We start from the raw sequence: 24,712 nt of genomic DNA on the forward strand, positions 1-24,712 counted from the left end.
GCAGTCAGCAATGCCGACCGGAGCGCTGCAGACAGAGACACTATTTTTGTCTACATATAGGGTTCCGTCCAGAAAATTTGTTTTTAATGTAATCCTTAAATTGCTCAAATTGTTTCTCTGTACCCTTCCATACTATGAGCAAGTCGTCTATGAAACGACCTACCCACTGGATGCACTCAAAAAAAGGGTTGTTTTCTGTAAAAATATAATTAACCTCCCAAAAAATCATATATAAATTTGACAACGATGGCGAGTACTTGGCCCCCATCGGTGGGTGCTCCCCTGGCCTGAAGGAAAAATCTCTCATCAAACATAAAAAAATTATGGTTTAATAAAAAATCAACTGCCAATATGAGGAATTCCTTCAGGACAGGGGAGTATGTGCTGAATTGATCTAAACAAAAAAAGAGTGCATCCAATCCTTTGTTCCACGGTATGGAAGGGTACAGGGCGACAACATCACATGTCACCCAGAAAAAAACTCTCATCCCAATGCATGTTCTCCAGCATTGTAATTGTGTGTCCCGTGTCTTTTATGTATGTTGGGGTAATTTTGGTTAGTGGTTGTAAATAGAAATCCACCCATAACTCAGGATCAGTACAGGATAAGCAATGCAATGTATGTACACAGTTACCTCAATAGCTGAATTGTGAGTACAGTCCTGGGAGTATAATACAGGATGAGGATGAAATAGGGAGGCATTAGAAGAATGCCCATACTACATTGTAAGAAAAATACAAAAAAAGCTACTTACCTCCAGCGCTTCTGCTGTGCCCTGCTCCGGTCCCCATGTGCAATCCTCTTCCTAAGCTGCAGCATGTTTTGGGCCCGGAGTGACATCATGGCCCAGTGTGTCATACTGCTGCTGAGCCAACCATTGACCGTAGTGATGTCATGCCTCGACCAGCTAAGCAGCAGCATGACACACTAGGGCCTGATGTCACTCCGGGCCCAAGCATCACACTGCAGCTCAGGAAGAGGATTGCACCTGAGGACCGGAGCAAGGCACAGCAGGAGCACTGGAGGTGAGTACAGTTTTTTTTTTTTATATACCTGTAGAATGAACATTCATCTAAAGCGACCTCTGATCAGCTCCACCATAGCAAAATTGCGGTGTCCTGATCAGCTCAGACAGCGAGCGTTGGGTCCCTACCTACCTCCGATTTATCCGATCAGCCTCTAAATGTAAACAAGCCCCTTCCCCAACAAAAGTTTTGATCACCCCCTTTTCCCAAAAAATGTAATAAAAAATAAACATATGTGGTGTCGCCAAATGCGTAAATGTCCAAACTATTAAAATATAACTTTAACCCCTTAACGACGCAGGACGTAAATGTACATCCTGGTGAGGTGGTACTTAACGCACCAGGACGTACATTTACGTTCTATACATAACTGCGAGCATTGGAGCAGCCAGAGACCCGCCGGTAATGGCTGACATCCGTGATCATGCGGATGTCCGCCATTAACTTCTCAGATGCCATGATCAATACAGATCACGGCATCTGCAGCATTGCGGTCACTAAAACAGATGATCGGATCACCCACAGTGCTGCCACGGCGATCTGATCATCTGGAATGGCAGACAGAGGTCCCCTCACCTGCCTCCGCTGCCTTCCACGGGTCTTCTGCTCAGAAAATGACCGATAACACTGATCAGTGCTATGCCCTATGCATAGCACTGAACTGTATTAGCAATCAAATGATTGCTATAAATAGTCCCCTATGGGGACTATTAAAGTGTAAAAATAAAAGTAAAAAAAAGTTTTAAAAAAAGTTTTAAAAAATGTGAAAAACCCCATCCCCCAATAAAAACGTAAATTGTCCCGTTTTCCCTATTTCACCCCCAAAAAGTGTAAAAAAAATGTTTTATATACATATTTGGAATTGCCGCGTGCATAAATATCTGAACTATTAAAATATAATGTTAATGATACCGTATAGTGAACTGCATGAATGTAAAAAAAAATAAAAAAGTCCAAAATTGCTGCTTTTTTATAACATTTTCTTCCCCCCAAAATTTATAAAAAATTTTAAGTTTCATATAAGCAAATATGGTATCAATAAAAAGTACAGGTCACAGCGCAAAAAATGAGCCCTCATACCACTGCTTATACGGAAAAATGAAAAAGTTATAGGTCTTCAAAATAGGGGGATTTTAAACGTACTAATTTGGTTAAAAAGTTTGCGATAGTTTGTAATAGAGAAGTATGTAATCATGGTATCATTTTAATCGTATTGACCCAAAGAATAAAGAACACATGCCATTTTTACCATAAATTGTACGGCGTGAAAACAAAACCTTTCAAAATTTGATAAATTGCGGTTTTCTTTTTAATTTCCCCACACAAATAGTATTTTTTTGGGTTGCTCCATACATTTTATGGTAAAGTGAGTGATGGCATTACAACGGACAACTGGTCATGCAAAAAACAAGCCCTCATAGTAGTCTGTGGATGAAAATATAAAATAGTTAGTCCTTAAAATAGAGTCCTTAAGGCCCAAATGGGGTGAGTCCTTAAGGGGTTAATTAAATAAACCACCAGGTCAATGGTGTAAACATAAAAAATGTTCTGATATGATCACTTTATATAACATAAAAAAATTAATAGAACATGCTTAAAAAATCCCATAAAGACAAAAATGTTAAAGCTAAAAACTACAGATCGTGGCTTAAAAAGTGAGTCCTCGTACATCCTTGTATATGGAAAAATAGAATAGTTATAGTATAGGACAGTAGTATAGGACAATTTTCGGCATACTGATTTTCATACAAAAAGTTATAATTTTAGGAAAATAGAACAAAACCTATATAAATTGGGCATCATTGTAATCATATGGACCTATAGAATAAAGATAGGGGAGGAGATTTATCAAAACCTGTGTAGAGAAAGAGTGGTGCAGTTGCCCATGTTACAAAATGGCTCTTCTTATTTTATTTCACCCTTCAAATCATTTAATATTTATTTCACTGTAGATTTTGTGGTATAGTGAGTGATTTCATTACAAAGTACAATTGGTGGCGCAAAAAAACTTTCATTATGCCCGGGCTGCCAGCATCTAAAACAACAAACAGAACTCACCTACCGCAGCTTCCATGGTGCTCCGGTATCACCACTGCAGTCCTCCACTGCCGTCTTGCCCCTGGCCAACATGTCACAGCTAATCGCTGGCTACAGTGATGTCCCTCCAGGTCCGGCGATAAGTTGAGCGACAATGTGATGCATTGAGTCTCGACACCAGGATGACCATTGCCAGAGCTCAATGTATCACACTGCTGCTCAGCTGACTGCCGGGCATTAGCTGAGCTGCAGTTTGATGCATTGACCATGGGCAACCGGGAAGAAGACAGCAGCGAAGGACTGGAGTGGTGATACCGGGACACCAAAAGAGCAACGCAAGGTAAGTCCAGTTTGTTGTTATGTATCATATCAGCCAGGGCATAATGGCTGAAGAAAGATCTGGATGACACATCTACTTTAAAGGAAAATGATCACCCGTTCACCCACACTAAACCCAATACACCAGGTTATAGTGCGGGGGAACAGGAGACCAATGCAGGGTCTCTGACTCATATACGTACCTGCAGTCCGGTGCCTGGTCCCTCTGAAATCGGCATCTTTCTTCTGTGAATTGCGTTCTGGAGGCAGGCCCGCTGGCTGGATTTGAATATTCATGGCCGCTGGTTATGTGAGTGCTCAGTAGGCCCAGGCACTCATGTGACCAGTGTCCATGAATATGGGTTGGGGAGGTTTATTGAGGTAGGCAGGTGGGGGTAGGTGAGTAGGTGGGAGGGTTACCAATTTGTTGGCAGTCACACTGGCAGGTGTTAGGAACAAAAGGCCTGGCGCTGCGACATTCAGCAGCAGCACAGGCACTCACATAGGCGGCGGTGCAGACACAGAAGGCAATGAGGCAGGGCAGACTGACGGCCAGGCAAATGCACATCTCCCCCCGCACTCCTCTCTGCATCAGGCCGGGACCATGTCGCACATGATCAATGACGTGTGTCTCACTATACTCCCACACAGCCACTGCGGTACTCTTAAAGGACCGCATGCAGCAGGCCGCCTGGGAGGTAAAGGAAAACAAAAAAGGGGAGCACATCTGCGCCCCCTTTACAGAGGCTGCAGCTGCCTGAGGCGACCTGCATACTGCAGCAGGTGCCTGGGAGTTAAAAAAAGAAAAAGGGGGGAGCACATCTGCGCCCCCTTTCCAGAGGCTGCAGCTGCGCCTGAGGAGACTGCCTCAGTCGCTTCATGGCAGCTACGGCTCTGTCTTAGAGCTTGGCAATTGTACCATTCCATAATCCTTAAAGGGGTACTCCGCAGCCCTGCTTCAGGAGCTCCGCTCCCCAGCGTCCGGAAGTTTATTGCGGGCGTGATGTCATGAGGGGCGGCCCTGAACACGGAAGCCCGCACACAGCTCTCGGAACAATTAACTTTCGGACGCTGGGGAGCGGAGCTCCAGAAGCAGGGCAGCAGAGTACCCCTTTAAAGTGGCCATGGAAAACATTTTTTTTAAAAACAACTGGTGCCAGAAAGTTAAACAGATTTGTAAATTACTTCTATTTAAAAATCGTAATCCTTCTAGTACTTATGAGCTTCTATTTGCTCCACAGGAAGTTCTTATGAATGACACCTCTGTTCATTTTAGGAACTGTCCAGAGTAGGAGAAAATCCCTATAGCAAACCACTCCTGCTCCAGACAGTTCCTAAAATGGACAGAGGTGTCAGCAGAGAGCACTGAGGTCAGACTGAAAAGGAAATTGAAAAAGTAAATAACTTTCTGTGGAGCATATGGAAGCTGATAAGTACTAGAAGGATTAAGATTTTTAAATAGAAGTAATTTACAAATCTGATTAACTTTCTGGCCCCACTTGATTTAAAAAAAAAAGTTTTCCAGGGGAGTACCCCTTTAAAATGGATAGCCTTGAGCTCCCCCTACTTGTATTCAAGCTTTCATATCCCACTTAGACCTTGGCTTATGGACAGGTTCTGGGGTTTCACATGTATGTGACCTCTATGAAGATGGCTGATGGGCATAGATTGTATTGTACACCAGAGAAATTACCTTTGGCATTGTCAGGGACCGACCAAGGGACAGGGAGAGTGAGCTCTAAACTGACCCTAAAACTGCTTTCCCTGCCTACTTGCCCATCCACCCTAAATGTTGGATCAACAACTGGGCGCCAGTCCCTTCCTGAACTAAAGTGCAGCGGCCTACTAACACATACTAATAAATAGTCGGTCACAAACCAGAAACATAACAGGAACATAGAACTCCATAACAGATTAAGTTAAGAGGACACAGATCAGTGAGCAGCACAGGGTACACTATGGATCAGTGGTCATTAACAGAGGACACTATAGATCAGTAGCCATGTACAGAACTTCAAAGATCTGAAATCAAGAACTAATAAACATATAGAGTACAAAACCCCAGACAGGAAAACGGATTAGTCTAAACAGACTCCAGGAACAGACAGAAATATAGCATAATCCCCCAGAACCACAAGTAGACACAGACTCCCCATGGACCGGTAACAGGGATCTATAGCTAAACAGGAATATTCGCAATCCCACATAAAACCTCCTGTAGACATGGAGTCCCCATGGACAGGTAACAGGGATGCCAAGTTACAACTCAGGAAAACGGATACAACAGGATATAATTATAGAACACTGTTCACACAGAACAGAAGACAGGAATAGTAATCCCTCCGAACACCTCCAGTAGACATGGAGTCCCCATGGACAGGTAACAGGGATGCCAAACATAGGACACTGTTCACACAAACTGAACACTCCACTCCATTCTAGGAGTAGCCATTAATAATAAATCCAAATAGGCTACTGGCCAGCGGCACACTCCGCAGTGTAGTCAGAATGATGGCCCAGTATGAAAAGAGAAATATAAAGAACTTCATAAGAACGGATACAAGGGAAAACACAGTGTTAACACAAATCCTAAAGAACCTCCAATAGACAAAGAAATGTCCCCCTGGAGCGGTAACACAGAAAACAGATACTAGAGCAAACAAAGTGTGAACAGACACAGAGCAGAAAGGATATACAAATCCTACAGAACCTCCAGTAGACAAAGGAATGCCTCCATGAAGCGGTAACAAAGAAAACAGATACAAGAGCAAACACAGTGTGAACAGACACATAGCAGAAAGGTTATACAAATCCTAAAACCTACTATACAAACACAGCTTAAAATCCACTAAGTGCATGCCCCTAACCATGGCTAAAACCAAAACATACAAGGTGCATGCTAAAACAGAGACAGTAGATTAAAAGCTCAAATAAAGAGTGTTTTACAGAAAGCCTCCATTAGCAGCATGTCCAGCATAGCAGCTAGACATCAGGAAGTCCATCAGTAAATGAAATATCACCAAGAGCTCCCAGCAGCATATCCAGCATGTTAGCAAGTCAGGATGAAATGAAGTAAATCACCAGCACTGAAGCTAGTCAGTGCTGAACTTAAATTGACACACCCTAAAGGCTATTGGACAACGGAGTCTGAAGCTGAAAAACCCAGAGACATTAACTATTCCTTGACCAGGGGACATAAAACGGTTCACACACACAGCAAATCAATAGCTGTGTGTGTGAACACAGACATAGACAGACATGACAGGCATACCCTGGAACCTGGAATTGTGTAAATATGGTTGTTCAGGTACTTATACCACATTCTATGGACTTGCCCACACATACAGACATATAGGGGGGGGGGGGGGGGGGGAGGCCGGATCTCATTAGGTGAGGTCTTCCTGTTTTCTGTTAGTTCTCCAGTTATGTCATCGTAAACCTTGAATAAGAAACTTCATCCAATCTCTGGCCTCCGCAGACATTTGCAATTGCCAAATTTTCCCATTAATCCCCCTGTTTAGCTATAGATCCAGAAACCCCCTAAAATGAATTTCATTTTCTTGCTTTATGATACTTCACTTCTGTGTCTAAGCTGACACAGTTTGATAGCTCTCACCCCTGCTTGAAGGGGGCAGGCCATGACTTCCACATGCAGGTAAAACCATGCCTGCACACAGTGACCAATGATAATGTTATGGGCAACCCTGCACCCCCTCCATTCAGCTGAATTAAGTTACCAGGGCCGTCATCAGGGGGGGTACAATGGGCAACTGCCACCCGACAGGTAACTGGTATGTTGCAGGGACATGACTGGACCCTTCAACTGCAGGCCCCATTGTTACCCTGTGACTGGGGGGGGGGCACCAGGGGATCCAGGACATGCAGCCCAAAATTCCAGGTGATCGCAACTTTCAACATTGAGTGTGCCTTTAAGACGCACACAGTGTTAAACGTGCACTGCGGCTGACGTGACGGCCTGAGCTTCCCGTGCGGCAGCGGCTCTGAATAACACTATCCACCCAGGAGATTAACAGAGAAGAGGAGCGACAGGAGTTGCAAGGGAAACGAAGGAGAGGTGAGTGTTTCTGAACCCGATACTATGATAAAATCTAGTGTGTGCTAAGGAGAAGGGGAGAGGTGAGAACTTGAGCTGTGAAGGGGCCCCAAAAATTTGTGATGGCAGCCAAATTACTGTTGCACTACAACGCTACCTTATTGTTTAGCAGACATGGCTATGTATATTTGGTAATTGCTATGTATGTTATTGCAGCTCTCTGCAATCCCTGCATGGACATACACTACCAAAAGACACTGTGGTCAAAAAGGTGCTAGAAGTCAGACTTAGGGTGCGTTCACACTGAGTAATTCAAGAGGAATTTACTCAAGTAATTCCTCTTGAATTCTCCGATTAGAAATAATTAACATCTGCTTTGCCATTGACTTCAATGTATTTTTCTCTGCACTGTTCACACTGCGTAAATTCCACTCATGGAATTCCGCTGCGGAATTCCGTTCCGCTAGAAGAAAGAACATGTTCATTCTTCTTGCGGAATATGCAAGCAGAAGTCCATTGAAATCAATGGTAAAAAAAATTCAAGTGGAAATTCCAATTGGTGGTTGTAGTCCAGCAAAAAAACAAAAAAAAAAAAACTGTTTCCTCCTATATTCCGCACAAAAAATTTGCGCGGAATTCCACATTAATTCCAAGCGATGTTCGTGCAAATTTTGCACAAAATTCGTGCGAAAAGAAAGCATAAATTCAAATTCTGAGGCTGAATTTTTATGCAAAGATTCCTCTCCTATTCCTCAGTGTGAACGCACCCTTAGTGATCATAGATTGATAACATATCTTAAAGGGTTACTCTGATGGAAAACATTTTTTTTTAAATCAACTGGTCCTAGAAAGTTAAACAGATTTGTATATTACTTCTATTAAAAAATGTTTAACCTTCCAGTATCTTTTAGCAGCTGTATGCTACAGAGGAAATTTTTTTCTTTTTTAGTTTCTTTTTTGTCATGTCCACAGTGCTCTCTGCTGACACCTCTGTCCATGTCAGGAACTGTCCAGAGCAGCATAGGTTTGCAATAGGGATTTTCTCCTGCTCTGGACTGTTCCTGATACGGGCATCAGGAGTCAGCAGAGAGCACTGTGGACAAGACAAAAAAGAAATTCAAAAAGAAAAGAATTTCCTCTGTAGCATACAGCTGCTAAAAAGTACTGGAAGGGTAAATATTGTTTAATAGAAGTCATTTACAAATCTGTTTTACTCCGGAGTACCCCTTTAAGGATGAGCCAAAAAAATGTAGTTTCCCAAAACAGTGTACCTCTTTGAACAGCACACGAACAGCAATTGAAAACTGGGGTTTATATGCCAATTTCAAGTCAAAGGATTAGATGCCCAAAATATATTAAGAGGCCCATTTTGTGCATCTTTGTGCCATCTTTGTGCCAAATGGCATAGATTTTAGGTAAAGTTTGCACTAACTTCTTGAGTAAATTTAGTATATGGCTCTGGCTCTACGGGACCTATAGTTACGACATATGGCCTATTTTTTTTAAGTAGCGCCCACAGCATAAGGCTTAAGCATATACAAAAACCTACATAACTTCATGATGCCAGTTTTCTATCATACTGGGAAAAATATATATTCCCTCTCGGTTTATTAAGAGGTTTTAGAACAAACTGTTCTATGTTTATATGCCATATGGCTACCTAAAGTATACAACATTAGTGTAGATTTATGCAATATCTTCATACATATGTGCCACTAGAACTGTAACAATGATTTTTATTGGGTTAAAGAAATGACATTCCTGATACAGGACCTGCCTGGCTCTAAGTAATTTTTCAGTATAATGTTCCTTGGAGGTACTTTATCATCATGTACTATGTTACAATTTATCCGTATGAAATCTCCCAGTCTGGCACGGATGGATCAATGGTTGATATGTATCTTTTTTGTGCAGTTAGAGGAAGGAAATTCTCTTCCTTGTGTTCTGTTATGAACCTGTTTCTGTCCTGTTCACCTCTTTGAGGCATTACTCTTTCTCCTTGGAAGGTTGTTGGCCAGGCTGCATTAACATTAAATCGCAGGAAAAATAATTTACTGTTTCCTGTTTTCTCTGTTATCAAATAATGAATATAGATTTTGGTATTGTATTCACAGGATGACTGGGACATCACTCTCTGCTAACCTCTTGTAACTGCGCACCACATTTACATTAAACAGGAGCTTGTATAGAGAGAGCTGCCTGACCTCTCTATAGAAATAAATCTAAACGGCGGGATTCTAACATACTGTACAGACTGAAAAGCACATTTTGGTGTTTGGGGTACTCGGGCTAGGAAAATATGTAAAAATTGGCTTGAGCACCAACTAGAACTAAATTTGTGTTAGTTCCCTACAAAAATTGTATCTTATATTAATATAGTTACAAACAGATAATATTTGGGGATCAATAACAGAAAGACATTCCTAAAGCTGTTGATAGTCTGTATGAATACTGTATGTATCCAGTATGAGTAAGCAAGAGATCTTCCGTTCATGGACATGTTGTTTTGGTATCAACAGTGTTTTGTATGTTGAGGTCTGGTAAATAAAGCTCCATCTTGGCCTCACTATACATCTACTGCAGGATAAACTAAGGCAGTTGGTGTAGGATCCAACTAGAATGGGCAAGTCGGTCACAGAGGCCTTGAAAATGCAGAGTTGTTCAATACACCTGTGTTTATGGAGTTGAAGACTGTTGGGGATATTTTCATCATTTCATAACTGATAACTATATTTTATGTTTTACATAATTATTTTATGTTTTACATCTTCATGTTCTTAGAACTTAATTCAAGTGATCACAAAAAATAACATTTTAGATTTCAAGTGATTTTTCGCTTAATCAAAATGTATTACCTATCCAGAGAATAGGTGATAGTGTCTTTCATGCAGGGGTTCACACATCGAATGATAACTTCATACAAATAAAGAGCTTTATTGAAGTCAAACAAGTTAAAAATAACTGTGTACAAAAAAGATTTTAATGGTAGTAGTAACCATGGTTAGTTAGTCCCTGGTGCCAAAAATAGACTGTTTAACTCATATATTCCCCACATATGAAATACCTTAATGCATTCTAAATATGGGATCATCACAAAATACTGTCAAAGGTTATGCTCAAAAATAAAGAGACAAATGTTACCACAACAGGCAACATTTTTTTTAGAAATAGAAGTCTCTGTTAGCGCCAATGTAGACACTCTATATAAGAAAATCATGCTCACACGGATTATCCTGCTGGAAAAAAAAATCTTCTTTAGTATTTATAAACACCCAAAAATGTTCACGGTAGCAGAGAGTCCCACATCCTGTAAACTTAAATTCAGCCGGAGCATATCTTGCTATGGGCAGTGTTCATGGGATGGAACCAGCATTGAAGCACTCAGCTACCCTGCTGGGCAAGGTTTAAGGAACCCCCTTTGTCAAGCATGGTGCTGTGTGAGCATGTTTTTCTTGTATAGAGACCACAAGAGGCTCCTCAGGACCCCTTTTTCCTAGGAAGCAGCACTGTGTGTGGACAGCTTTCTCCCTCGTGTTTCCAGCACCAGTGCACGGGCTAGCCGGCAGCGTCCCCGGACCAGATCAACGGTATAACAAAGCAATGTCCAGCGCCAAGTGAGGTAAAACGACAGGTATTTTATTGTAGGATCAGCGGATACAAACTTGCATCAGGCACGAGCCGACACATTTCGGACCATTACAGGTCATGACTAAGGACCTGTAACAATCCGAAATGCGTCAGCTCCTGTCTGATGCAAGTTTGTATCCACTGATCCTACAATAAAATACCTGTCGTTTTACTGCACTTGGCGCTGGACATTCCTTTGTTATACCGTTGACTCCTTTTTCCTAAGTTCAATTTCTGGGTTAGCCTTGATATAGAATGTTGTACTGTACAAGATGGCCAAAAGGACTGCAAAATGGAGGGCAAGGTATAGTGTTAATAAGTGTGAGGTTATACATTTTGGGGAAAAAACACTATGCCTGTGCAGAGAGTGGAACACTGGGGCCCCTTCCCAGTGCTCATCTGTATTTTGCGTTGGCGCAATGTAGGCATGGCTTTGTACAAAGGGGTGTGGCCTAAGTTGCACCTGGATTTATCTTGAGGTGTGTGCCTTTAGGTAAAGCCAGGGCAGTCTTATAAGGGTGTATGAAATGCAGGGCTTAGTAAATATAATAGTATTTATACAGATGGTAAACTTTAACATTTCCCAATTTCAAACTTTGCCTCTTAGCTCATACACAATATGTTGAAGTACAGGTAATAGTCAAAACTAATTATCATATCATCATAGGCCAAAAGACATGCTCTACCCCATCTGTGACTACATAATTTAATATCCATGTATTCCAGGACAGATCAGGAACAACACAGTGCATTGCCCCAAAAGTCTAGCTACTACAGCATGGCTGATCTACCATATACAGTAAGATGTTTTATCATTTGTAGCTTCTGGAAGAATTGCCGTTATTCTTGCTACATTCCCTTTAATGACTGTTAATGGTCGTCTTCCCATATAATCACCAAACCCCTGCTGAGTTAGAACATCATACGTACCAGAAATAAGGACATAATTATACAAATACAAGGATTTAATAACAGGAATTAGACCACGGGAGGTTTATCATATTATCACTCTGACCATAAAAATGTGGCTTTGTGAAGCCCTCCGGGAGGCTGCATTTCCTGCTTCGTATGTATGCACTAATGTAGAGGCATCGCTAGATACATATTTAATAAGTATTATTTAAATGAAAAGATAGGCAGGGACATTATACTGTAATCTAAACTAAACAATCCTCAAACCCTCACTATGTGATATCACATAGAGTGCAAAGGATTTATCTGGTCCAAAAAAAAAGATTAAATGGATTTTTGGAGAGATAAATGTGGTCCAGTCACTTTTTACCTTACGTAGTATCATGTCTGTGTGGTGAGGGTGTGATGCAGGGCAGATGGAAGGGCAGTTTTTCTAGTCATCTGACAGGAGAGGAGGAGCAGGAGCAGCCAGAGGAGCTAGAGGGTTATGAGGAAGGCGAGACAGAGGACCCAGACACACTGTGGCAGTATGCAGTGGAGATTGAGGCAGGGAGTCCCTCCGAGTAACTTGCACAAATGGCATGATGTATGCTCACTTGCTTGCGTAGTGACCGCCGAATTGTCACCATTCGGCAGCGGGATGACTTCTGGATCTCCACCTTATTGGACCCTCGCTACCGCTACAAAATAGGGGCCTTTTTTACACCCACTGAGATGGAGGACAAAGTGACCTACTACAGAGGCATCCTATATAGTCAGTTGGCCGATGCCTATCGGTGCCATCGTCCATCCTCTCGCAGGTCTGAATTGGGGGGCCCCCTGTGCTCACTGTCCACTGCCATGGCTGCTGGGGAGGGGTGGGGTGGCAGGAGCAGTACCAGCTCCATCAGCAGCAGCCTGAGTCTACAGTCGCTGATGAGTAGCTTTCTTCACTCGCATAGTGAAGCAACTCATCAGCAGCTGGTACACCTGGAGCAGGACCTGAACCAGCATATCTTGACATGCTCATGCCAACACCCCTTGAAGATCCGCTGGACTTCTGGGCAGCCAAACTTGATTTGTGGCCACAACTAGCAGAGAAAAGCTGTCCTGCTCAGCCAGTACTGTGCCATCAGAGCGAATGTTTAGTTCGGCGAGCCATAGTCACCCCAAGGAGAACTCGTCTGTCCAGGAAAAATGTGGAGAGACTGACCTTTGTGAAGATGAATCAGGCATGGATCAGCCAGGATTTCCAACCACCAATGCCTGATGCATTAGAGTAGATTGACTATGGTGCAACACCAACACTTCAGAAATATGGATAGTGCCAAACAGATTTAAGGCGCTGCTCCCTAGTTACAAACATTCCTCCGCATCACACTTTTTCTCACCCTCCTTCGTCACCAGGTACTGATATTGCCACCCACTGCACCACTCTGACACTGGGTCACTTTCAGGACTCCTGATGCTTCTGCTGTCAACTCCAGGCTGTCTCATTCAGCCACTATATGGTCTCTTCTCATGCTTCAGCCAACTCCAGGCTGTGCCATTCAGACACTATATGGTCTTCTTATGCTTTAGCCACCTCCAGCCTGTGCCATTCAGCCACCATCTGTTCTACTCATGCTTCAGCCACCTCCAGGCTTTGCCATTCAGACACTATACGGTCTCCTCATGCTTCAGCCACCTCCAGGCTGTACCATTTAGCCACTATATGTTCTCCTCATGCTTCAGCCACCTCCAGGCTGTTCCATTCAGCCACTATACGGTCTCCTCATGCTTCAGCCACCTTCAGGCTGTGCCATTCAGCCACTATATGGTCTCTTCATGCTGCCACAAACTCAGGGCTGTGCCATTCAGCCACTATATGGTCTCTTCATGCTTCAGCTACCTCCAGGCTGTGCAATTCAGATACTATATAGTCTCCTCATGCTTCAGCCAACTCCAGGCTGTGCCATTCAGCCACTATATGGTCTCTTCATGCTGCCACAAACTCCAGGCTGTGCCATACAGCCACTATATGTTCTCCTCATGCTTCAGCCACCTCCAGGCTGTGCTGTTCAGACACTATATGGTCTCCTCATGCTTCAGCCAACTCCAGGCTGTGCCATTCAGCCACTATATGGTCTCTTCATGCTGCCACAAACTTCAGGCTCTGCCATTTAACCACTATACGGTCTCCTCATGCTTCAGCCACCTCCAGGCTGTGCCGTTAAGCCAATATATGGTTTACTGATGCTGCAGGTCCTGGGCCTAAAAAATGTTATGGTAGCACTAGCTACCATAAATCTTCCATTGAAATTTCAAAATTCATCTTTTAATCTTAGGGATTGTGAAGCTCTAGTGTCTACTCATGCTTCAGCCAGCTCCAGGCTGTGTCATTCAGCAACTATATGGTCTCCTCATGCTGCCAACACCTCCACACTGTGTCATTTAGCCACTATCTAGTCTCCTCATGCTGCCAACACCTCCACACTGTGCCATTCAGCCAATATATGGTTTTCTCATGCTTCACCACTTCCAGGCTGTGCCATTCAGACACTATAAGGTCTCCTCATGCTTCAGCCTACTCCAGGCTGTGTCATTTAGCCACTAAATGGTCTCCTCATGCTGCCAACACCTCCATGTTGTGTCATTTAGCCACTATATGGTCTCCTCATGTTTCAGCCACATCCAAGCTGTGTCATTCAACCACTGTATGGTCTCCTCATGCTGCCAACACCTCCACGCTGTGTCATTCAGCCACTATAGGGTCTCCTCATGCTGCCAACATCTCTACGCTGTATTATTCAGCCACTATATGGTCTCCTCATGCTGCCAACATCTCTACGCTGTGTCATTTAGCCACTACATGGTCTCCTCATGCTGCCAACACCTCCACGCTGTGTCATTCAGCCACTATATTGTCTCCTCATGCTTCAGCCACATCCAAGCTGTGTCATTCAGCCACTATATGGTCTCCTTATGCTGCCAACACCTCCACGCTGTGTCATTTAGCCACTATATGGTCTCCTCATGCTTCAGCCACATCCAAGCTGTGTCATTCAGCCACTATATGGTCTCTTCATGTTGCCAACACCTCCATGCTGTGTTATGCAGCCACTATATGCTCTTCTCACGCTTCAGCCACATCCAAGCTGTGTCATTCAGCCACTATATGGTCTCCTCATGCTACCAACACCTCCACACTGTGTCATTCAGCCACTATATGGTCTCCTCATACTGATGCCACCTCCAGGCTCTGTCATTGTGACGCTCTGCGGCAGTGATTCTAAAAGCAATGCCTGTAATCTGCATGTCATACTGAATACCAGTATTATTTGATTACCCCAGCACTCTCCATATGCGTGTTAGAACAAAGCAAAGTGTTCTACACCCCTATTGAGGCTCTCTGTAGGCAAGAAATAGCCGTTTTTAATAGAGATTCGCCACAAATAAATTTGGATCGAACCAAATTTTTTCGGAAAATTCGCTCATCTCTAATCAGGTTAATCACATGTCAACTAATCTTAAAGCTATAACACATTACAGGTATATTACAGGAGATAACACACATACAAATGAATGTGTAAGGGAAACAGATGCAGGGGGCCCAGGGGACACTGTAGATAGGCTACCTGACGGCAGCAAGGGAACAGGGGTGCAACTCCTGTACTGGGCCACCACAAACTCCTCCTCTTAAATACAGCCGTCCTTGGCACCCAGTCCTGGAGGGCGCAAGACCAAGTGGCCACTGGGGACTAGTGATGACGCCAGTTCCTGGGGCATTAATTCAGAATGTCCTTCACAGGTCTGGGGAAGTAAACAAATAACTGGGGACGATTCCATGTGGCATTTGTTGACAATGTGCTTCCATGCTCCTTTGTTTATGGGATTTTGAACATGTGGGATTTGTAAACCTTGTAACTGCATTCACATCACATTTGAGCACACTTGATTCGGATAGAGCTGCCGGATTCCTTCTACCCAATGACTTAGCTGCTGGGGCCATTTGGACCTAGCTCCTTCTCCCTAGAACACTATACATACTTTAGACAATATGACAATCTTACCTTTATAGGACAACTCTGTCACTACACGTGTCTTAATTATATTTCAGGGGAACCCTCTGGCCAGTAGAGCACCCTGTACCTGAGGACAGGAAAATGGTTAGACATTTGAACATTTGACATTACTGACTATGGACTGGAAATATACATTTTAGCTACAGTCCGAACTAGACATTATATTCGGCTAGTTTATGCACAATACACTATGTACGTGACATCAGAATTAACTGCACAAAATGACAGTTAGCATAATCTATGCTAGACTGACTGACTTTGACTGTACTTTAGACTGATACCTTTATTCAAGGTACTATGACTATTCTCTGTACTTGGCTGGTAACTGTCACCGCAGTGAGGTAGTGGATATACTTCTCCTGACCTAGTCAGGATACATCCTATATAAATTGCCATAGACACGAAGAAACATCTCAGCCATGTTTTGTATGTACACATTATATACACCTTATTACAATGCACCTGAAACAAGAGAATACCACATTTGCATGCACCCGTGCAAAAATGGAACAAAATATATTACCCTGACAAAGTACCTCTCCACAGTTTTGGTCCAGCAGGCACTTTTTCTTGAACATTACATAACCTGAAACAACAATAATGCTTCCTCATGGAACACAGTTAGTATTTTCAACTTAAGAGAAAATCTTACAAGATTCAAGCTCTTCAGCCTAACAACTTTCCATTCCAACCTCGCCATTCAACTTGCTTTCTAGGTTGTGACATGTACCTAGGACCACGAGATTGTGCCCCCTCCATAGGGCTCACATGGGTATTCCATGATACATGCGACAAACTGGAAGCAGTGATGGTCGGCTCACTGAGACCCCCACTTGTACAGCATCAGCTTGTGCCACTGGGGATCATGTGCAGGTGCCTGTTGGGCCGGCCAAACCTCCTCAGTGACAGGAGTAGGCCTGAGCACATCTGTACTGGATAATGCTGCTCCTCGACTTGGGGTGTACTTAGGAGCGGTGACAGCCATCTTAGGTAGCTTTGACAGGTACTCAGGTATCTTTGACAGGTACTCATGTACATCACGGAGTACTTGAGGCTCATTGCCAAATAGCCACCAGGGCAGCAGTGGTGACATGGGGCGTGCTGCGGACTTCTGGACCTGGGGGGTTTGCTCTGGGTTGTGGGTAAAAGTAGGGGTAGAGACAGTGGCCTCACCCGGGGTACTCACTTTTGACTCCCACGTATGGATCTTCGCCCAGGATCCCCAGGTCTGGCGGAGAGGGGACAGCCTCACCGGCGATGATCCTCGGGAAAATCCCAGCATTCCCTCCGCCAGGTTGCTGCCCAGTCTCTATCGTCCTCGGGCAGCGGGACTTGGTAGAAGGCCTTTTCGGCCATGATGGAGATCCATTGTAGACAATCTGCCAGCTCTTGGAACATGTGCACCGCGGCCACTGCAACTTTCTGGGCCTCCAGTGCCATCTTGGGACTCTCTGATCTCGAGCTCTGCTGTGCCTCCACCATCTTGTTTTCACCAGGAACTTCCACAAGACTGAAGAAGCCCGGCTCCACTTTGCTTCTTATACTGGTCTTCGACCAAATTGCTGCCGAGCGGAACTTTGTCATCAGCAGGGCGTCCTCTTCTTCTGCCCCCACAGCAACAAGGGGCAGACCATTCAGGTTCCACTCAGGATTGGAAACCACAACTTGGCTTCCATGCCCAGGGGTGGGATGTTGACCAGCATGGGATATTTTTGCGCGCTTCTCCAACACATCTTTAACTCTTTTAGGTACAGGCAATGGTTTGTTACGCAGCATAACTTCGCACCTGATTTTACACAGGGTTGGCACAGTTCTAGGACAGTTCACAATGGCAGATAACAGTCTTTTCTTCACCTCCCCCTCTATTTCACAAGTGCCTCGGATTAAACACTTTTCACTGACAAAGCCCAGTACACTTTCTGGCGCAATTTTTGTTTGCATCTGTGTGCAAATTTTACTCTGTACTACAGGACACAGTTCAGACTGGGGGGGGGGGGTACTTTTAGCATAAAGTGCACACCCGTATCCTGTTCGTGACGCCAAAAGTTGTGGTGAGGGTGTGATGCAGGGCAGATGGAATTACCCTAGGGGCAGATGGCATTAACCTCTTGTGTTCATGACGCCAGGGCATGGTTTATCCTCTACACCACCCGAAGTAATACCGCTGGATCCTGGGCTAGGCACAGGGGCAAATAAGGACTCCGACACCAAGTCACAGAACAACGGCAGCTTTACTGAGTCAGACAGATGTAACAGTCTATACAGCTTGGCTTGGTCCACGGAGGTGACCAGTGACTTCAGAGACCCTATGGCTTGCTGGTTCTTACAGTGGACTTGGGCAATTTGGATGCAGGCCACGCTGACTTGTGACCAGATGACTTGGACTGACTTGACTATGACAGACTATGACTGACTTCACCCCTTCTGTAGCTTACCAGGCTTTGACTTCACCTGAGGGGCAATGGACTTGAGAATCCGTGGCTGCTTGACTGACTTTAGGCCTCCTCTGGACTCCAGACACACACCTAGGACTTGACCTCACTGTTCCTCGGCTAAGCAGAAAGAGCTAAGAGATGGAGCTAGCTCCACCCAGGGATTTTATGGGGAGACTAGGAGGGGTCCCATAAGTCACCCTTAGGTCACATGGTCACTGATACCTCGCTGGGTTACAATCACATGACATCAGGTTATTAACAACTATTCTTAACGCTATAACACTGTCATGTCTGTGTCCACACACAGCTATTGTATTTGGTTGTGAACAGTTTTATGTTCCCCGGTCAGGGAATAGTTAAAGCATTTGGCTTGCTAGCCAATAGCTCCTACGGTGTGTCTATTTAAAGACAGCCCTTCCTGAGATCTTGACATCCTGCTAGGAGTTTTTGGTGAAACATTCCTTGTTTGAGCTTTTAATCTACTCTCTGTTTTAGCATGCACCTTGTATGTTCTTCTTTTAGCCATAGTTATGTGGCATGCTCTTAGTAGATCTTAAGCTGTGTTTGTTTGGTCGGTTTTAAGATTTGTATATCCTTTCTGTTATGTATCTGTTCACACTGTGTTTTGTCTTGTATCCGTTTTTTGTGTTATCGCTCCATGGGGATTCCTGTGTTTACTGGAGGCTCTGATCTAGATATCCCTATTACCTGTCCATGGGGACTCCAAGTCTACAGGAGGTTTTCTCTGAGGGATTGTGATTTGTTTATTAGTTCTTTATTCAGATCTTTGGAGTTTGTGTACATGCACTGATCTTAGAGTACATGATCACTTAGCTAGTGTTTTCCTGTGTGCTTTACCATAGGTCTATAGTGTCCTCTGTGCTGCTCACTGATCTGTGTACTCTTAATGTAATCTGTTATAGAGTTCTATGTTCCTGTTATTTTTCTGGTTTGTGACTGACTATTTATTAGTATGTGTTTTTAAGCCCACTGCACTTTAGTTCAGGGAGGGAGCGGCGCCCAGTTGTCAATCCACCGCTTAGGGTGGATGGGTAAGTAGGTAAGGAGAGCAGATTTAGTGTCAGTTTAGGGCTTACTCTGCCTCCCCTGGTCGTTCCCTGACAAACACATTACAGGTATATTACAGGAGATAACACACATACAAATGAATATGCAAGGGGAACAGATGCAGGGAGGCCCAGGGGACACTGTAGGGAGGCTGCCTGACAGGGAAGCAAGGGTACAGGGGTGCACCTCCTGTATTGGGCCACCACATCTGTATCATGCACAGGGGCATATCAGCATTGTGTACTACCTCTGGGAATGAAAGCAGTCGATAGACCCACACTATATGAATCAGGCAAAAACATTTTCCATTAGATTACATAATACAGTGGTCCCTCAACATACGATGGTAATCCGTTCCAAACGGACCATCATTTGTTGAAACCATCGCATGTTGAATGATCCGTGCAATGTAAAGTATAGGACAATGGTCTACAACCTGCGGACCTCCAGATGTTGCAAAACTACAACACCCAGCATGCCCGGACAGCCATTGGCTGTCCGGGCATGCTGGTTGTTGTAGTTTTGCAACATTTGGAGGTCCCCAGGTTGTAGACCACTGTTAGAGGAAGTTGTACTCACCTGTCCCCCCTGCTCCGGACCGTCACCGCTCGTCACCGCTGCCCGGGATGTCGCCGTCCATCGCTGTCACCGCGTCCCCGAGGTTTCCCCGACGCTCCGCCAAGGCCTCTGCTTCCCCGGCATCCACGCTCTCCGTCGCCGCCATCACGTCGCTACACACGCCGCTCCTATTTGATGACGGGATGCCGTGCGCAGCGTCGTGATGACGTCATTGGAGAGCGCCGACGATGCAAAGGATCCCGAAGAGGACGCGCCGGAGCCCCGAGGAGAGGTCAGCGGACCACACGGGGCACCGTTAACGGATATCCAGCGGCAGCTGAAGCAGTCAGCCCTGCTGGATAGCCGTTTATGCGATGGCCCCGACATACAAAAGCATCGTATGTTAATGCTGCCTTCAACATGCGATGGCCTCTGAGAGGCCTCTGAAATTATCGTATGTCGGGGCCATCGTTGGTCGAGGGGTCACTGTACTGAGGTGTCCCCCCCCCCCCCTTAAATTATTGATTCTAAGGAAAAAAGGTCAAATTGAGGTCCAAATTAGTAATACTGAACTCCAGAGACAGTGTGTCCTTATGATTCTAGAAAGGCCATTTAGGAAATAAAATGACACCTTTAAAATGTGAGGCATTGTTCACATCTGCTTTGAAGGGTCCATCATGTATAGCTATTTTTCTCGCATGATATATGTTTTCTTTTTTTTCTTTTTTTTTTTTAACAGCATCCCGCTCTAGGGAAAAGCGCAGAGGTCTGAGCTATTCCATTCAACAGAAAAAAAAATGTCAGAAACCACTGAATGGAGGTCAAAATTATACTTTTTTGTCCTCTGTAGGGTGATTCGAATTCATGGGTATTTTTTGTGGTTTCAGTTTGCTGTATATATTGCAGAAGATTTTGCAATGTATACAGCAAACTGAAACCACTATTGTGAGGTTAAAAGATCCTAGGCCCTATTTCCCTGGTATTCTAAAATTTACTCAGGTTCAAACCTCAGCCCAGGCTATGTACAGTTCCTGAGCTATCATATCCACCCTCAAATTGTTGAAAGAAGATAGAGAAAATGAACAACCATGAGGATGAAATCCAAAATTACAGATAAAAAGGGGAGATGCCAGTAGAATTATAAACATAATTATTACTAGCTATCTCTGCCATCGCTAGAGAAGCCCCATTAGAAATGTAACATCACTAGTATTGCTCTAATGTGTAATACATTTGGTCAGTTTGTCATTTGGGTGAAAGACAGATGAAAGAGACAGAAATGCATAACCTAGTACACAAGGCACAAATTTTTACGCAAACTGCACCCCTGGATGTTACACTAGATTTTCTGGAATGCCATGTAACATGATCGATGAATAATGAAGAAAGTTCTTCAGCATTAGGCAAATAATGCAAAGAAAGTCAAGAGAGATATGTGGCCACGGTCTTTGGGATATTGACAAAGGACAGAGAAAGCCTGTAGGATGCATTAAAGGGGTCTTTGAACATGTAGACCAAGTGGGCCGCCAACAATACTGAGTCATGAACCTATTGGTGCCAGAAAACAGTTATGTCAAGGGCATCCATGGAACACTTTTTTAAAGTCTCAAACAATGCTACAAGTCAGCTACCATAACCAGGCACGGCCACTACAAAGTGAATTGAGCCAACTGCTCCTGCCCCCCATTCACAGCATAGATTTGGCTTCATGCAGTTCACTTCATCAGTTCTGCAGAACAATTGTTTGTTGAGTGTGTTGGCATACCGCTTATCGGATATTGATGGCCTGTCTGAGGATATGACATAAATATGTGGAAAAAGAAAACCCCTTTAAATATTGAGCTACAGCTGCAGACCTTGGTATTTAAAGTGAATGTCCCCTAGATGTTTTTACTCAATAATAGTGTCGAGCGGCATACGCCATATTCGAATTCGCGAATATTCGCGAATATATGGACGAATATTCGTCATATATTCGCGAATATTCCCATATTCGTTATATTCAGGTTTTATTTTCGCATATGCGAATATTCGCGTATGCGAAAATTAGCATATACAAAATTAGCATACGCGAAAATGCGCATATGCGAAAAGTAGCGTATGCGAATTTTCGCACGCCAGTCTCACACAGTAGTATTACAGCCTTCTTTACACCACACAAGCTGGAAGCAGAGAGGGATGATCACTGTGATGTGTACTGTGAAAAAAAAAAATAAAAATAAAAAATAAAAAAACGAATATTCGTAATTACGAATATATAGCACTATATTCGCGAAATTCGCGAATTCGCGAATATGCGATATTCGCGAATAATATTCGAATTGCGAATATTCGTGAGCAACACTACTCAATAAAGCCAGATCCTAAAACATGTTGTTTTTTTCTAATCTGTTTCTATTCTCTGATTGTCATTTTTGTAATTTTATTTTTAGTACATTATTGTGGAGGCAGCCATCTTGCCTGACCTGTTTTTAGCTGCATTAAAATATATTCTATTCTAGTCAGGTAGAGAGATAAGTGGCTGCTAGAAACATCTGCTTTTCATTTCAATGAGCTTAAATGACTAGACAGGCTGGTATCTGATGTATATCCTGACATCTGGTAGGTGATCTACATTAGAATCTATAATATGTAATGTTTCTGTACTAATGAAATGGTTGTTCTCCTCATTAAATGAGGGAACTGTGATGGTCAGCTTGGAGGGTGCACATTTCTCCTCCCCTCCTGGCTGATACAGAATAATACCATCAACAACCTATAAGGTGCTCTCATTTATGTAACAAGCACATATTTTGATGTTTAGGGAGCAGTTCAGGGGTCAATTCCTGGGAAAATAAGTGTGGGAACTAACCCAAGATTTCCACCCTTGGGCTGGTCATGAAGCATTACTGCTAAGGAGGACAGTGTTCCTGTTGTGGAAAAAGTGTAGGAACTCTGTTCCCATGTGTTCAATTAGGACTTAAAGGAGTTATCCAGAAATAGAAAAACAGTAATTTCTTTCAAAAACCTCTTTCTGTCTGTCTCCAGGTTGAGTGTGGTATTATAACTTAGCTCCATTCACTTCAATGGAACTGAGCTGCAGAATCACACTCAACCTGGAGACAGACAGGGAACAGTTTTGGAAATAAATTACCTCTGTTTTTCTATTCCTGGATAACCCCTTCAAGCACTTGAACAGTTGCTGTGGATAAATATTGACAGTAAAGAATATGATAATGTATTGGGGAGGGCCTAGATGCCGCCTAGCACAGAGCTCTTAATAGTATGCAGTAGGACAGGCTCTTCTGGACTTTGTATGGTGATGTTCTCCCATGAAGAAATGTGTAATAGAGAGGGCCACAATTTTTGTTGGTTTTGTATGCAATCTGACAAAATTAACCTCTTTGTTTCAAAAGCAGATAGCAGCCCAACTATTGTTCCATAGAACAAAATTCAGCAAAATGGATGTGTGCATGGGCCCTAACTTTGAAAAACTTGCAACACTGCAAGGTCTATCAGGGAATTTAAAAGGAGTCTGTCAGCGCTCTGACATGATCTGAGCGTGATACAGCTGCTTGTACTATAAGTGAATATCTTTTTAGTAGCGGTCCATGTTGTGGAAACAGAAAAAATTGCACTTTATAACATTTAGAAAATTTGCACTTTTTTCACTTTATTGTACAAGCATCTATATAACACTGTCCAAAGCTCAGATCATGTCTGAACACTTACAGATTCCCTTTACAAATGATCACAAGGATTCTAATTCTGTCTTCATAACTGGCTCTTCCTGTTTTGCATATTTGACCACTGGACTAATCCATAGAAGTGCAGAGCAACAGCTGGCTGGCACAACTGCGGAGGCCACGCGGGTGTTCTATTTAGTAATCAGGCCATTAGGCGCTTCGTGTCTGTTACGTAATGAACTGGTCACGGATCATTGCCGGAGATCTGTTGCTGTTTATTTTAAATTGTGCTGACTAAAGTGGACGTCTGCATTAGATAACAAGTGAGGGAAGCACCTTACTGACAAACCGTTATCTCTTAACACATTAAAAACATATGTTACCGACCTTCTGGGTGCAATATTTCAGCTCCACTTAACTGTATGCAAAGAACAGATCAAATGTGATCGCTCCAGTCTGGTTGTACAATTAAAGGTTTATTCTTAAATTTCATGGCTTGTTATAAAAGCGGGAAAGAAAAGAGGCGAGATTACCTGCCTGGGCTATAAATTTAATTCTTCCGGCCAATTACAACACTTCAGGGGGTTCAGATTATGTCTCTAGTACAAGCTGAAAGGCATGATTAGCCCGGGTCTCCTGATACTTGTGTCTGATAGTAAATGCTGGCACATATCCTATTGATTTTCATTTAGATATCTTAATGTTTACAGATAATCCTACAAGATGTGGCCTGGGCTGTGATTGCCGGGAGTGGCAATTCCACTGCATTTTTCTCTCTCTTGCCTTTTCATTTTTCTTATGTGACTGAATTGGAATCAAGAAGGACAAATGGAGAATGTAAGCTTCGCCAATCAATCACAGCAAGCACAAATATTGCGACTGCCCTTTTCCAAACATTCTATTACCACCGGGTAGTTGGCTAGTCAAACAAGAATAAAAATTACACTGCAAGCACCATAAGTTAGGCTT

This window comes from Hyla sarda, chromosome 6 (genome assembly GCF_029499605.1).
Source record: "Hyla sarda isolate aHylSar1 chromosome 6, aHylSar1.hap1, whole genome shotgun sequence".
Lineage (NCBI taxonomy): Eukaryota > Metazoa > Chordata > Amphibia > Anura > Hylidae > Hyla > Hyla sarda.